The following is a 14,015-nucleotide window of genomic DNA, read 5'->3' on the forward strand; positions in this document are numbered from 1 at the left end:
GGTCACAACAGCAACCAGGTGAAATGGATATCCCTGTTTGCACAAAAAGCTAAGAGGAAACAGTCAGAGTCTCAAGCAATTATAGGCAAAAACATTTGGCTAAACTTGTCATGGCTTATAACAGTTGCATGGCTTCATTTTTACCAGGGGCATTAGATTAAGAACAGCTAAATATTTGGTATAAGGGCATGGGATAGTGGGTGCACCAGCAATCCAGCACCATGTACCTAAACAGGGGCATAAAGTGGTGACTCATAGTTTGTTGCCCCGAGAAACAAACATCCAAGAAACATATCTGGGTTGGTCCCATTTTTGTTCACTCTAGCCACCTACTCCTATGTGTGGATAGCAAATCTAGTCCTGGTCATACCACTGTGTACAACGTTACCCCTATATTTCCCTTTTCAACCAAGAGACCGGTTGCATGACCAGTCTGTACTACTTTCACCCCCTTTCTTTCCTGTTTGTACCAAGTCTGATGTACTACATACTACTAAATTCCCCCACCCCCACTTTATTTATTGTTTGAACCAAGTACAAGATTCAACTCCATGAAGTAGCTTTACCTCTAACAATAGAAGAAAAAAAAGGTGACGGTGGACCATCCGATCGAGAGGGGCTGACAGGTAGAAAATGATGCACATGCAGCAACGTAGCGAGCTGGGGAAGTAGAGCTAAGGCGGTCTCGAAGGAAGATATACCTAAAGGTCGTCGGGATGTGGATAGGTGGGTGGCGGGAGGCCGGATCCGCCCACACTAGGGCAACAAATGAAGGGATCGGAGGACCTCCCGCGCTGGCGCTTGGCCAGAGATAACGGTGCGGACGGCAGTGGGTCTCCTCCCTCGCTGTCGACGACGGCCTAAACGTTGCCCCTCCTCCCCTTCACCGACGGAGGGGGATACGTCCGGATGTGTAACCAACGGTGAGGATAGAAAGATAGTGTTTTTGAAGGGAGAAAGACAGTGTTACCACACCTATCTTGTTTATATCTGGAGAGGATGAGAGTGTGTGAATAGAGCAACTCTAGCAAGCAAGCACAGAGGCTCCGGCCTATATATACGTAGTGGGGTAGTTTTCCTTTTTCACTCCATCAAAACAATCGTTTAAAATTGTGTACTACGTGCCAGGTCGCCGTTTTTTTAGTTGTTGATTGTTTTTTATATAGCTACCCACTTGTTCCAAGTGGTGTTACGGTGTGCCAGGTCGCACTTTGTATCGTTCAAGTCTGGTACAAGTCCCTCCATTAAATGAACAACCACCCCCTCGTAAAAATTGTGAACAAGCCCACGGCTAAATTTATCGGAAACATGGGTTGCCCCAACATGCATTATTATTATTTATATTTTCTACTTCCTCCGTTCCTAAATATAAGTCTTTTTTATTAGCCACACCTAAGAAAAGAATTTTTTTATTAGCAGTGAACCCCACAAGTCATAGACACAAAAAGTGTGGCAAGATTCCCTTAGGCAAGCCAAAGTGTGTCTAACAATTGGAGCAACTCAAGTTAGGCAAGTGTGGCAAGTGTGGGCAAAATAATGTGGCAACATAAGACAAACATAGTCACAATCCAAGCAGCCCCGTAATTTTTTGTGACATGCATGAAAATTTGGCTAGTTAAATTTATAGTCAAAATTTGGCAAGGTGCATCAAATCAACACATGCAAGTATCAAAAGGGAAGTCCCGACATGCATGCATGCGTTGTACTCCCTCCATTTCCAAATATAAGTCTTTTTAGAGATTGCAACAAGTGACTATATATGAAACAAAATATGTCTACATACATCCGTATGTAGTAGTCCATTTGAAATGTGTAAAAAGACTTATATCGAGTGCAGTGCTTTGATGTGTCGCGTCAACTCGTATAAGACCGAGAAGTTTGATTACTACAACGCCCTCTCCCTCACAGACTGAGCTCTGGTGCCTTAACTGCACCTGCCTTTGGCTCCATGACAGGTGGGCCAACCACCTATTGGGCCCACCTGTCATAGACGCAAAGGAAGGAGCAATAAGTCAATGAAGCTGCGTCCCTCCCTCGCGCATGAGCATGGTGGCTGGCAGGACTAGTAGGAGCTTTCGCTACACGCTTCTTGATGGCGGTGAACTTGCGGATGGAATTGACCATCATGTCGTCCATGCGAGAAGCGAAGCCGGCGTCGGCGAGGGCTACGACGCCAGCGGTCGCCAGCACCATCTGGAAACGCTGCGCGGTGCGGGGCCGCAGGCCGGCGCCTTGGATGATTTGGCACAGCCGACTGCCGCTCGCGGCCATCGCCTCCATAGGTGCTTCTGGCTTGTGGTCACTTGGTCTTGGATTGGAGTGAGCAGTGTTGCACAGAGACTAAGGAATAGATGGATTGGAGTGGTGGGGCGCCTTTATATGGGAATCCAAACTCTTTTGCATTCACATCGTGCTGGCTCTATTCTGCTTCTCCAATTAATTCCCTCTGCATGTAGACTAATTTGGGGATGCATCATTGACCGTTCAATGTCTCGGGAACCGCTACCCTCTCCCTCCTTGGCATTCAAGAACCTATGGAGGCGACTGCCGCTCGCGTCTATCGCGTGTCAGGAGACGTTCCCGTCGACGACGAGGTGCCTATGGTGACTTCGCAAATTTCAAGATGATAGTACTAGTATACTCAATATTGTGCACCGCGACCAAGGCCGAGAGGAAAACGAGAGAACTACGTATTTATTTATGGTGTAGATTCACTCATTTTGCTCCATATGTACTCCGTCTCGGTGTAGTCTAGTCACTTGTTGAAATCTCTAGAAAGGCAAATACTCCTTTCTGGTTTATAGGGCTATACTAGCAAGTACTCGCTCCGTCCGAAAATACTTGTCATCAAAATGGATAAAAAAGATGTATCTAGAACTAATATACATCTAGATACATCCCCTTTTATTCATTTTGATGACAACTATTTCCCGACGGAGGGAGTACTACAATAGTGGACTCACATAGCAATTTTGTCTCATGCAAGAGCCTGGCTATATGCGTGCTCCAAGGTTCACAACTGCCACGTTCGGGTTGCACTTGGCTCTTCGCCTCTTCGAGAAGACGAACAATGATGTTACTACTACTGCTTCTACAGTATCGAATCCACTGTTGCATGTCCGTCCACCGTGAGCGGGAGGAATAGCTTGTTGTAGTACTACAAGCAGAAGCCTGTCCTCGTCTGCGAGCCACCGCGCGCATGGGCGAGGGAGAAGGCGTGTAGTAGTAAAATCAAGATTCTCCTCATTGTACGAGTTAACGCGACACATCATAGCACTAGCCCCACATGGTCGCCCCTAAACTTGGCTGAAAGACCCGCAGTGTACAATACTCCATTTGCTGCAACCTCTAACATTTACCCACCCACAAATTAAAATATATATTCCTGTCTTGACCAGATGAGCGTGCAAACTAGAATCACCAGGATGGCAGGTTGGGCCAGAAGATTATTTTAATCAAAAAAATATAGCATGGAGCCGACCCCAACGATTTTAAGCTTACAGGCACGGTACACGCTATCCTAGACTACTCTACACAAGAAACTGCCACACGAGGGTCCGGGCTGCGCTTGGCTCTTCGCCTCTTCGGGAAGTCGAACAAAATGATGGAGTACTAATTCAGTGGAGGAGTACTATAGTATGCTTCTTGCCATCTGACACTGATTGAACTACTGCATGTCCACCGCGTACGGGAGGGAGAGCGTGTAGCGAACAAAAGCTTCTCCTGGTCCTGCCAGCCACCACGCTCATGGGAGAGGGAGGGACGCAGCTTCATTGACTTACTGCTCCTGCCTTTGCGTCCATGACAGGTGGGCCCAACAGGTCGGTGGCCCACCTGTCATGGAGCCAAAGGCAGGTGCGGTTAAGGCGAGAGGGCGTTGTAGTAATCAAACTTCTCGGTCTTGTACGAGTTCACGCGACACATCAAAGCACTGCACTCGATATATTTCAATAATTTGCGTTTACCGATGCATTAATTACAACGCATGCATGCATGCCGTGACTCTCCTTTTGATACTTGCATGTGTTGATTTAATGCACCTTGAAGTAGTATGAATATGTGACGGTAAAGCTTTGTAATGCCCCAGCCCTAATAAAGCGAGAGATGGTTGTGCACGAGGAAGGCGAGATCATGCAGACGGAACAGGGCCCGACGATGGAGCTCTCTATGGTCTCGATGGACCTCACCTTGCTCCACTGCGCCTTATGCCTCCGCCCCTTGAAGCCTCCAGTGTATGAGGTTCGAATACACCTCGTCCGTTCGGCTGATCGAGCAAGGTGCAGGTTTCTTGATTGATGTATTGTTCGATTGATTTGTGCAGTGCAAGGGAGGGCACCTAGCTTGCGCGGACTGCCGTGTCGAGCGCCCCGGGAACCAACGGCAGTGCTAGAAGTGTGAGCGCGGCGGTGGCTTCGACGTGCGGAACACGACGGTGGACACCATCCTCTCCTCGGTGAGGGTGGAGTGCCCGCACGAAGGTTGTGGGCTCTATGTCACTTACCACAAGCTCGCCGATCACCAGAGCGTGTGTCCACTCGCGCCCTGCAAATGCCCCGTGCCCGTTTGCGGCTACGAAGGCCCGCCACCGGTGCTCTCCCACCACATCAGCACCGTGCATCCCATGCCCGTGCATAGGATCCAGTACGGCAAGGCGCTCCAGCTGCAAGTGCCACTATTGGAGCCACGACTCTTGTTGTTCGCGGAGGAGGATGGCCGCGCGTTTTTCCTGGTCGGCGGTGTGCTTGACATCGGCGCGCCTATCGCTGTGTCGGTCGTCTGCATCAGAGCGGGGGCGTCCCCACCGCCGCACTACGTGGCCAAGCTGTGGGCGAACGGCCCGTCGGGGGAGCCCAAAGGCAGGACCGATGCCGTCAAGGTGGAAATGGAGGTGACAGGCAGCAGGGATCCCGGCGACGTCGCCGTGCAGGAGCTGACCTTCTTCACAGTTCCGCCCAAGCTACTGGCCGGGGCTAAGCTAGTGTCCCTCCACATTCAGATTGACAAGCTCACGTCCTAAATGATTCTACAGTGCCTTCTGTTTATCTTAGTAATATGCTAATATAGGTGTTAGCTCGATCTACTTTAGCTTAAGTGATGGTGGGTTTTGGTGGCGATGCAGCAATTACCTCGACATCAGATTAGTAGTGAAAGTAAGTTCGAACCGCCGAATGGATATTTTGTGTCTGTTGGATATAAAGATCCTTTGCGTAAGAAGTAACAGCTTATATGCTTTTTGTCGAAAAGGAACAGCGATACTAGTATAATTTTTGTTGACATGCACTAATATTTTCGAAACGGACGTCGGGCTGTAGCTAGAAGGGCGGTTGGGACGTGGCATCGGCCCATACTGTGGTGAACCCCGATTGGGACGCACCGACTGTGGATTTTCTCCCTCGCCGATGTCGACCGCGTCTACGCAGAACATTGTTCCCTTCCCCCGGCTGCGGGATCAAGCCGGATATTTGACCAGCACTGTGGCCACCGTCGTTCTATGCTTGTGAAGAGAGCAACCCATGCAAGCAGGCTTGTAGCTTAGGCTCCTGCTAGTGTATATATAGTGGTTTTATTTTTCCCTCCATATCAACCATTTTATATTGCGTACGTGTCATAAAAGAGTGAAATGATGGGTTCTTCTTCTGACTAACTTACTGTGTGATTTGACTGCTCCTTTAGTGGCCCCTACACGTACTCCCCCTACGTGTATGAAACAGTCACACGTACACATGGACGCAAAAACGCGTGCGATGCCCTAATGCATGCATGTCCGAGCACACGACGGAACACACACGATCACGCTCAAGTGCTCAACCTACACGTGCGTGCAAACACATACTCAACCAGGGTGAGCTAGTGAGCGTATAAACACCGGAAAATGTATATATTGAGCACAATGAGCATATTATGAAGTCCACTGATCGTATTTTTACAAATATACAGTGACATACAATGTATTTATCTCGTTTGAAATTAAGCCATATTAATTGGAGAGGAGGCAGTATGGACTAGCATTACTTTGCTGTGTCCCGTCAACTTGCCGAACGAGGAGAAGCTTGCAGGAAGGGAGAAGCTTGCGCGCGGTGGCTCGCAGGACAAGGAGAAACTTTTGACTAATCCAAGCTGTCCTTCGCTCAGGCGGTGGACGTGCAACAATTAATTCGGTGTCAGATTGCCAGAAGCATACACTATACTATTACTATTATTGTTGCACTTCCCGAAGAGGCGAACAACCAAGCGCAAAGTTTACTAGTACTACTACTATAGTCTATAGAGGTATGTACTACTCCCTCCGTCCGAAAATACTTGTCATCAAAATGGATAAAAAAGATGTATCTAGAACTAATTTACATCTAGACACATCCCCTTTTATTCATTTTGATGACAAGTATTTTCGGACGGAGGGAGTACTATACTAGTACTAGGAACCGGATGGAGGAGCGTCTGCACTCTTATTATATTTTTAAAATGTGATAAAGCAATCTTCAACACATTTGGTTCTCTTTGAGGGTTCTCGCATGTGATAATGGAAGTTGATTGCATGGAACACTCGCCACAATTCTCGCTTAATTCTGGCTCATATCCTGTTACAAATAGGAGCGCTCGGTAATATTTCCTCTTTTTTTGTTATTCAGCATGTAAACAGGTCAGCAAACCTTGTGGCGCATCTTTGTGCAAACCATGCTTGCTGCACTTTGAATGCGGCCGAGAGCTGGCTTGATGAAACACCTCGCTTCCTACTTCGTTTTTGCGGGGTACCTCGCTTCCTAGTGACCAGTGTCTTGGCTGATCGTCCTAAGAATGCTTACATATGAATAAAGCTCTCTCATTTACCCGCAAAAAAGATTAAGCCATATTAACCGGAAAGGAGGGAGTATGGACTAGCACTACTTGTTGGTGTGTCCTGTCAACTCGCAGAACAAGGAGAAGCTTGCAGGACAAGGTGAAGCTCGCTTACGCCTTTTGACTAATGCAACATACCCTCGCCCAGGTGGTGGACATGCATCAGTTCATTCGGTGTCAGATTGCCAGAGGCATACACTGTAGTACCGAACATGCGGAGTACCATCATTGTTTGACTTCACGAAGAGGCGAAGAGCCAAGCGCAAGGTTTAGGAGTACGAGTAGTACTACTACTAGAACCGCATGGTGGAGCATCTATACTCTTATTTTTCTTAATCTCTGACAAAGTACACATTTATTCCGGAGAAGGGCGGAAAACGGCAGCCCAACATGTAATGATGATATCGATCAACCATGCTCGAATATATCTTGGCCTCCGTGCGAGCCCATCTGTGTGTTCTCGCTCCTCGCCTCTCTAAAGGAACGGCGGGTTGGCCATTTTGCCGTCAATTGAGATCGGTATGCTCACACTCCGGTCCCACATGTCAGTGATATGCCAAGATGAGGTGCGTTGACCGACTGGCCATATGCGTACTTGGTTTTGCACCTTCATACTACTCCTCCCACCGTCACAGTTTGTAGGGCGCGCTTCATTATGATGCATTTCTCTCAATGCATTTCCACCACCAGAGAGACTTTAGACGCATTTGGTTTAATGCTCAATTAATTAGGGCGTGGTAACCGCAATTTTCTCTCGATGTAGTACTACGGAGTGGAGTAAGTGCATGCATGTGTGTACCCGAGGTGGAAGCACTGCATGCATGTGTGTACGCATTATTTTCTCTAGTAATAGACGTCGTGCTATAACTACCAATGCTATTTTTCAGGCCGATCGCTAGTCGCCTTGGTCCCAGAGATTTTCTCTTTTTCTGAAGCGCGCTCTATAAACAGTGACGGATGGAGTAGTATGAGCGGATTCAAAGAAGAACGTATTGATGGTTGCTTCTTCCGAGCAACTTATAGTGGGAAAGGTGGGGCTTATGATTTGGCTGCTCATTACTCACTATTAATGCGGTGCAACGATCGGTCTGTGTCTCCCATGCGGCTGTGTACTACCCCCTCAGTTCTTAATTATACTCTAGAGTATTTGTCTTTCTAGAGATTTCAACGAGTGACTACTCAAATATTTGTGTTTCTAGAGATTCAAATGTACTACTACATACGGATGTATACAGACATATTTTAGAGTGTAGATTCACTCATTTTGCTCCGTATGTAGTCACTTGTTAAAATCTCTAGAAAGACAAATATTTAGGAACGGAGGGAGTACACATACGAAGCAAAATGAGTGAATCTACACTCTAAAATATGCCCATTTGAAATTTGTAAAAAGACAAATATTGTTGATGACAGTTGCGACAACAAAAAAGAAGCATATTCCTTGTCCTAAGGGAAGATAACAACACGGTTGTGTTTGTCTAAAACGGTGTGAGGACGAGATTGCAATATGGAAAGTACGCCGGACAAGCTACGTTTTGTGCAAAGAACTATGGAAGATCCACATGCAGCGACGTGGGAAGACGGGCAGTGGAGCAAGGTCGGAGGGGATACCTGGAGGTCGTCGGGATGTAACTAGGTGAGCAGCGGCGGACGGAATCTGCCCATACTGCGGCAGCGAGGAGGTGGCGTAGACCCTACCACGCCGGAGCTTGGTGAGAGAGAACGGCGTGTACCGCAGATCGGGACGTGCTTCCTCGGCGCCATCGAACGGAGAAACGATGCACGTCCTCCCTTTCCGCCGGCGGACGGGATGCGGCCAGATCAGTGACCAACGGTGAGAGAGAGAGAGGCCACCGCAGCCTTGTGTGAGATACTCTGAAGAGAGACAAACCAAGCAGGGAGGCTCCATTGTATATAGTGGAGCGGACTACCTTTTTTCCATAAAAATCATTTTATATTCTGTGTACGTGCCATTGAGCGATATAACTTTATTAAAAATAACGCCCCACCGCATCAAGTCGAACTTTGTTTCGTGCACGCGTGGTACACAACCTCCGTAGGTAAACAACCGCTACACGCGTTCAAATTAGCACGTGGGCTGCCATTTCATACAGAAATGAGCTCCATCGTGTACCCGCGCGGGTGTGGCTGGGCACGAAGCGTGAGTACGTGCACGGTGCACCTATTCTCTTCTTGTATACGTACACCACCTACGTGGGGTTGTGTGAGAGAGATACAAACTTAGAGAGATATAGTGTGTGGGTTCGTGAGAGTTTTTTTTGGGGGGGGGTCAATCAAAAAATGTAACATATGCAATGTGTGTGAAATAGAGTCCTGGATATATCATATATATATATATAGAGGGGGCAATCCACGAGAAGAGAGTGGAGGTATCATCAACTTGAGGTGTCCATAGAATCGAAGAGAGGGATGATGTGTGTGTGTGTGCGCGCACGCGGTCGATAAAGAGTGCCATCGAATTTGTGTGTGCCCACGTCAAAGATATAGAGTGGCTGGCCTACTAGAATGAGAGAGGGGACATGTGCAGTTTGTCTCTGTGGCATGGATACCTACCTACAACACTCGACTGGTGTGTGGTGGGGGGGGGGAGATAGGCCTAATTAACTATAGAGGTACAATGGCTGGTATATGTGTGGAGGAGGAGAGAGGCCTACCTCGTGTATTAAGGGAGATCGATCTACCTCATGTATTAAGGGAGATTGATCAGCATCCATGCATATGTGTAGGAGAGTTATAAGGTTGGGAGAGAGACAGAGCTAGATTGTTGGAGGGGGTGGTAGTGGAGTTGCTTCTAACAAATGGTGGGATAGGCTTGCTGGACAACCGGAGGGCACGCCTGCAATATCAATAAGAGAGGGGATGGCTGCCTGTCTGTGCACGTGCGTCTGAGAGACGGGTCAGGAGGCATGCACGAATGATGAGGGGGGACGAAATGGCTATGGTAAGCAGACATAACTACATAGGAAGATCAATCGTCCTTTGTCAGAGAAAGGAGAGACATAACTTGTGAGGTACATCAATCGATGGGGGGATAGTTAAAGTCGACCTAGGTTAATGTTGGGAGATTGATCGGTATACATGCATGTGTGTGCTAGAAGCAAATGAGGCACAGGGAGAAGGATAGAGAGAGAGGGATGCATCTAGGAGGTGGTGCGAGAGTCATAGTATATCGAGGGGGAAGGATTGTGCGAGTACGAGATCGATGAAAAGAGTGGTGGGAGTGAGGCATGGACGGTGATAAGAGAAGAGGGGAAGCTTGTGTTTGTGCTAGGCACACCTGGCTAGAGAGGCATATCGATCAATGTGTGCCGTAAAGAAGGAGCTGGGGGGCCTACACACACCGTGGGTGTACGACCTAAAGTGAAAAGATGAATTTGCACGATGGAGCTAGAGAATGCTGAGGGAGGGTGAGAGGGATGCGGGCGTCTGCATGCACGAGAGAAAGTTAGCGCTAGCTAGCTACAAAGATAAGAGGATTATGTGGGTGTAAAAGACGAATAGAGATCATACTTCATTATAAAAAGCGAATTCGGATATTTGAAGAATTTATCGTAGTATTTTAAACCGACGCATGTGTGAATATATATAACGGTGATACACATGGTGTGGTTATGAACATGTTATACTACATATAATATATTTTATCTCTACTCTTATAAAAAAGCGGAGTTGTTGATGATGGTGCCATCCTGCAATATAGGCCGTCCGATTTATATTTGACGGATAGGAAGGAAACTATGGCAATTTTGAAAAAAGATACCCACACCCCTCTCCATATTTGCAAATTAGGCCTCCCCTTGATCATGTTCATGTTCTGTGGAACGCATGGGCATCTTGCTAGTACTACGTATAACATATAGAACATTGATCATAATTAGGGCTAATGTGTGGCTTTGCAGCTCAGGTCTAAATACTTGTCATAATGTAGGGGGCGGGCCACTATACTATGTGTGATAAACACGGTGTACACATATGGAACATGGTTTAGATTATGAATATATAGTTAGTACATCAAATGTACTATTATTTGGAATCAACATCAAGCGTATTCAAAATATAGAATTCGAGTTCATGTAGTACACATAGTTGATATCTATCTCTATAGTAATCATGTGGTGTGTTATTAAGGTAATACACGAATGATGGTTGAAGTTGGCAACAATCATGATTGTAGATTGTAATTGAAATAGAGAAACGAATTCAAATTCAGTTCGAATTGCAGCGGTAGTATAGACATTTGGAATGCAATAAAATGTTGGTATGAGTAGGTTACATGCATTATATAGCAAGCGAAAAAATTTAATTGGACATAACATGGATTCATACTAGCGAATAGCATTTAATTGCACTAAATTGTTGGTATGAGTAGCTTTAAATAGCATTTTTATAGTAAAACGGGGCAAGACTCTCTCTTTGTGTGGTGTGAATAGTTTTATTTTTTTTGTTTTCTTTTTGGTTGAGGGAAGTGCGAATTGATTTGGTACGTACAAGTACAATATTACATGTTAGGCTTGTCCCTAAAATTCAACCCGCGCCTTGTTATATCCCAAAAATTCAGATATCGTGCTCCCAAAACTGGCGCCTTCACAACCCACGTCTTGCTATCCCGAAATTACAACGTGCGCGAAAACTCCCTCCAGCTGCCAAATCCCGACACGCGAAATCCCCCTTCTAACCCTGAGCCGAAAGGGCCGCTAGTTCAAATCGGTGGGGGGGGGGGGTACTTTTGTAACTCACCCTACATTTTGGACAAGCGCGTCCCTAAGTTATGGTTCACCCCCTCCCATCGCCTCCTTTTTGCCATTCGAAATCCCAGGCCGCAATAACCTCTCTGCTCCAACCGCGAAACCCCACCGTCCTCCGTCCGCCACCTCACAGCTGCCAAGCCGGAGCCTCTTCCCCGACGATGTCGTCCACCGCAACAGCTCGACGTCCCTTGTCCACCTCCCTGGATGAGGATCCGTCGTCCATCTCGTCGTCCCACCGGTTCAGCCGCCCCGTCCTCCAACTCCAAGGAGCTGCTCCGATGATCGCCACTTGTATCATGGCTGCTCCATCCCCACAGCGCCGCCTTAACCTGCTCCACCGAAACCGCAGCATCCTCACCGACTCCTCGGACGAAGCCGAGGCCTACTCGGCGCCACCAAAGAGGTTGTACACTCATCACATCGCACCTTCTCCTTAGCTCGACCTCCCGGCGCTGACGGTGCTCCATCTCGCACCTCCATGGAGCGGCTACCTTGAAGCCGGCGCCGCGGGCGACATCTCCACGGCGGCTCTCCCCCAGTGCGAGGCCCCTTCGGCGGCGGCGTCCATACCAGTCGGATCTGCTGCTGCTCCGGCTCTCGCTCGCTCGCTCGCGCTGCTGCTACTGCTCCGACTCTCGCTCGCTCGCTCGCGCTGCTGCTGCTGCTGCTCTCCCCCTTGCTCGTGCTGCTGCTCTGCTCCGATTTAGCTACACTTCAGTCGACTGAATCGACTTTTGGGTCAGTCGATTTTCAGGGGGTGGGGGGATCGCCGGAGTTATGGAAGAACCACCCACAGCGGGGACGGGGGCTCGCCGGAGAGGTACCCCACTATCTATCTTAGGGTTCAGGGTGGGGGCGGGGGGCCTATAGGGCTGGCCGGGGCGGCGGCAGACCGGCGGTGGGGAGTTGTTTCAGGGCGGCGAGGCGACGCTGGGGCCGGTGGTGGCTGGCGGCTCAGGGGGGTGCAAGTTGAAGATGAACTGCAGGCCCTCCCTAAACTACATGTCAAGTGCCTCTCTGCTACCATTGCGTTCAGTTTTGACAGTAACATTCAGATTCCACAGTAAATTTCAGTTTCGACAGTTAAGTTCAGAGTCAACAGTTTTTACCTCATCTGTTGTAGTCAGGTGGTTTTTGGTGATGTAAATTTTACATCTATTTTACATCATCTATTGGAGATGCTATTAGAATCCCACTTGAGATTGACGATGTCTGTCTTGTGCTGCTTCAGCCTTGACATCTTACGGCTCACCAGGGCTGCTCCAACGACAGAACGATCCATCACAACAGAGCAGTGCCCTGGACGCCGTCTACAGATTCCTCAGATCTTCCTCCACACCTCCGACAGCCACCTCTGCCTCAACTGCTTCAGCGACCAACCCAATGATGCTGAGGTCGACACGACTACGGCAAAGAGGTTGTACACTTGTTGCATCACTTATTACTATACATTCATGTCGATCCATTAGGGCTATTTTGGTTCGACGAAAAAACATAGCAATAGGGAATTTTCCAATGGCACTCTACTATTCAATTATTCATGCATTTTGTTGAAAGGAATGAAGCAAAACATCCACCTGGACCTACTTTTCAAAATCATGTGCATGAAAACAAGACCAAGTGCATTAGTGGTAGAATAACATTCTAAGTGTACACGCTTTCATATGGTTTCACTTTATTTTGGCCATGTTTCTTTGCATTCCTATGCTCTTCCAATTCTTGTAAACCAAACACCCAAGTTGACAGAAATCCTATGGTTACAAATGCTCTGTTTACCATGTGCATTCCTATCCTATTCCGGGGTTTTTCCTATCCCTCGTTTTTAGAATCATGCAAGCCAAATGAGCCCTTACAGAATTACTTCAGTTACAGGTAGGTGTCGAAGGGAACTTTGTGTGGTTTGTCCTGCTCCTGCCGCGATGTCGTCCACCTCACCTGAAATGCTCCATCGATAGAAACATCCTCCAAACCAGACATCACGACTCATGACTGTCTTTCGCCACCTCAGATCTCCTTCCATGTCGCCGGCACCCACCGCAACGGCATCACCATCATCGACTCAGCAAATGAACCTGAGGACCACGGGTCCACAAGAGAGGTCACACTCTTTTGATTCTGCTTATGTTATGCATTGCTTAAAATTACCTACTACTTTATCGTCCTGTGCACCTCTTGGACTCCAAGCCAGGTCCAAATTAATGTTCAAACTTGAGTTCTAAATTAGTTGTGGGCACATATCGAGGAAGCAATGAATAGTATCTCTGTCTAATATCTGGTTCACCTAGGGTATGCCTATGTTGTTCATCTTGGGTGGGAAACAAATAGTAAAGCAATCATCATCTGTCTTTTTATTAAATTAAAGCAATCATCAGCCTGCTATCATTATTTTTGGATCTATCCACTGGTTGT

The 14,015-nt window shown here is 47.7% G+C and overlaps 1 pseudogene; it reads left to right on the forward strand.

Moving 5' to 3' along the window:
* The first annotated feature begins 4,104 nt into the window (after positions 1-4,104).
* LOC120962563 (E3 ubiquitin-protein ligase SINA-like 10) lies at positions 4,105-5,017 on the forward strand (annotated as a pseudogene).
* The last annotated feature ends 8,998 nt before the right edge of the window (positions 5,018-14,015 follow it).

The sequence above is a fragment of the Aegilops tauschii genome, chromosome 4, assembly GCF_002575655.3.
Source record: "Aegilops tauschii subsp. strangulata cultivar AL8/78 chromosome 4, Aet v6.0, whole genome shotgun sequence".
Classification (NCBI taxonomy): Eukaryota; Viridiplantae; Streptophyta; class Magnoliopsida; order Poales; family Poaceae; genus Aegilops; species Aegilops tauschii.